The following is a 3322-nucleotide window of genomic DNA, read 5'->3' as shown; positions in this document are numbered from 1 at the left end:
GGGGATCAAGTTTACTAGTATTTCTGGTAACGAAAAAAATATAAATGCCATAGAAAGTTAAACACAAGGATGCAAGAATATGTAAGGTCCAACACACATGCCAAAACTACAAAACTAAACATTCATTAGGCATGCAAAAACTTGGGTTTTTGGCTTGGGTTTCAAGCAAAATGGTATAAACATATAGATGGTTCCATGAATAAAACTTTATGTAACATGGAGACCAAGAACTAAAGATACTCAAGAGGCACAAGGGTGGGTTTCAACATGCATAAGGAGAGGGTTTTCATGCAAGGATCAGCACCAAAAAATTTTAAACAACAACCCATGCAAACATAAGAAGCAAGCTAACAACCATCATTTAAGAAAGAGAAGTTAACTTCCGGACAACATGAGCAACCTACAACAATTACCTCTAGGTTGATGACGAAATGAAGAGCTCCTCCCCGGTTTGATCGTCGCCGCTACAGTGATCCGGTGAGGTGCTTCACTCTTAAGGCTTCAAAGGAGATGAGGAAGAGTTTAGAGGGTGGAAGGAAGCAAGGAAGGGTAGTGATAATGCAAGGGATGAGGAAATAATGCCAGGAGACAAAGATGGGACTGAAATCCTGGAATCCCTCCATGTTTTCCTCCTTTGCAAGCTTTTCAAAGCAACCAGCCAAAAATAAGATCAAGGGGTAAGGTAAGTATGATTAGCAACTAAGGCAAGCTCTAATTAAGGGTGGGGTCCACAAGCTGTTATTATTTATTTGTAGTATTGCAAAGTCTGGTTTGTTGCTTAACTTATTTTTTTATATATATAGCTTGAACTCATGTTTGACATTTCACCGATTGGAGGTTTTAAGACTCTAAATGGAGTAGAAAGATTTCTTTGTATTATCTTTTGTTATGCTAAGCTAGAGACTACTCTTATATGATTTATAGCTATAGTTATATTTTACATATACATATTATCGTGGCGGTATGTCGCTTGTGGGACCTGCGGGTCGGGGCTTTACATCAGGTGTAGATGAATCACCAACATAGAAAGTGAGAACTTTGAGAGAGATATATATGAGAGATGTTTTTTTGCTTTAGCTGTAACAGACCTAGAGAATTATGAAGAAGCGCAGCAGTATGTTGAATCAAAAAATGCAATGGTAAAAGAATTGAAGGCAATTGAGAATAACAAAATTTGGAATTTGTGTGATATACCTCCAAGGATGAAACTGATTAGTGTCAAATGGGTTTTTAGAACTAAATATACGCCAAATGGTGAGATATTAAAACACAAAGCTAGGTTGGTGGCTAGGGGTTATTCTCAAGAGTATGGGATAGATTATGAAGATATATTTGCTCCAGTTGCAAGGATGGAGACTGTCAGAATAATGTTCACTTTGGCTACACAAAACAATTGGCCAATTTTTTAATTGGATGTGAAATCAACATTTCTCAATGGAGAAATTAAAGAAGAGGTATATGTGGCACAACCTCAGGGTTTTGAAGTCTCAGGACAAGAACACAAGGTGTATAAATTGTGTAAAGCACTTTATGGTTTGAAACAAGCTCCAAGAGCTTGGTATGAAAAATTAGATAGTTATTTGCATATTCAAGGCTTTCTAATGAGTTCCACTGAACATACTCTATATAAAAAAATCAGTAAAGTGGGGGAGTTGTTGGTGTGTGTTTATGTTGATGATGTGACATAAATGAGTTCTTCTATAGCTTTGATGATTAAATTCAGAGAAAGGACGAAAAATTCTTTTGATATGAGAGCTTTGCGATATGTGTCTTATTTCCTGGTATTGGAGGTCAGACAGTGTGAATCAGGAATTCATATTTCACAGATCAAATATATTGATGATTTACTGAAAGAGCATAATATGTTGCATTGTAAGCCAGTGATTGTGCCATTAAATTCAAGTGCAAGACAACAAGTGTATGAAATTGCAGATGAAACAAATGTGACCACATATAGGAGATTAATTTGTAAGTTGATGTATTTGACTCATTCCAGGCAAGATATAGTATATGTGGTGAATTTGTTGTCTAGGCACAAGCCCACTTAAATTCAGTAGGGAGTTTCCAAACATGTGCTTAGGTACTTGGCAGGTACAAGACAATTTGGCATTTTATATCAAGGAGGAACTAAATGTCTTTTGAAAGGTTTTTCTAACAATGATTGGGGAACTAATCCAATAGACGGAAAGAGTACTACAGGTGTGGTTTTCACTATTAGATCAGGTGTTGTTACATGGTTGTGAAAGAAACAAAATGTCGTAGCATTACCATCCATTGAGGCAGAGTACATTGCCTTGTGTGCCGCATGTTGTCAAGGTTTCTAATTAAAAAAAAAATATTCTTGCAGATTGTGGACAGAAGCATGTAGATTCAATTGTAATTAATTGTGACAACAAATCATGTATTGAAGTTTCCAGAAATCCTGTGCATCATGGAAGAACAAAACACATAGATGTAAAGTATCATTTTATTAGAGATATGGTGCCAGAAAGGCAGGTGAAATTGGAATTTGGTACAACTCATGATCAATTGGTAGATGTGATGACTAAAGTTTTAGATGTGCAGAAATTTCTGAATTTTCAAACTCAACTAGGAGTGTGTGAACTTCAATCAAGGGGGAGATTGTTAGGATCATTTGATTGAAGAGAAGATTAAAGAGAAGGAAGGAGCAGCTGAAGATTTACTGAAGTGTTTCTGAGAATTTGTGAGACAATGCTATATTTTTGTGGTTTGGTTTTGTTCAGTAGCTCAATGTGTTTTAATTTAGTACTGTAATGAAGAGTAGTGTTGTAATTTTTGTGTTTTTATTAGTTTGTTAAGTTAGTTGAGATATGTGGGAGAACTGATGGATGGTGAAGATTAAAGCATCTGATCAAGGCTTTTAGTTCAAGGCAAGGCACCAGTTAAGCGGTTTGATTCATGAGATCAAGACACGTTGAGCATGACTCATGGTTTAAAGGCTTTGTTTTACTGAATTCTGAATATAACTTTCGAATGAAAAAAACATTGATTTTCTCCCAATTTTTCTTTCCAATCTGTGAATCTATTGCTTATGATTTCTCTTGGAAACTTGCTTGATATATATGATCAGGTCTCCAACAATTTATTCATATTTTCTTGGTGCCATTCATAAAAAATCAATTACTAATCAAGGAGTTGAGCAATCCAGTGCCAAGATCAAAGGATCTTTCGTTTCCTATGAAGTATGCACAGAGCTTTATCACACATTGCATAGCTTGTTTCTGAAAACAACATTGGTCTTCTTGGAGAGATTTGCAATATAATGCCATATGATTTTTCGCCACTCTTGTTGCTGCTTTTC

The sequence above is a fragment of the Dioscorea cayenensis genome, chromosome 4 (genome assembly GCF_009730915.1).
Source record: "Dioscorea cayenensis subsp. rotundata cultivar TDr96_F1 chromosome 4, TDr96_F1_v2_PseudoChromosome.rev07_lg8_w22 25.fasta, whole genome shotgun sequence".
NCBI classification, from domain to species: Eukaryota; Viridiplantae; Streptophyta; class Magnoliopsida; order Dioscoreales; family Dioscoreaceae; genus Dioscorea; species Dioscorea cayenensis.
Note: the sequence above shows the minus strand (reverse complement) of the source record.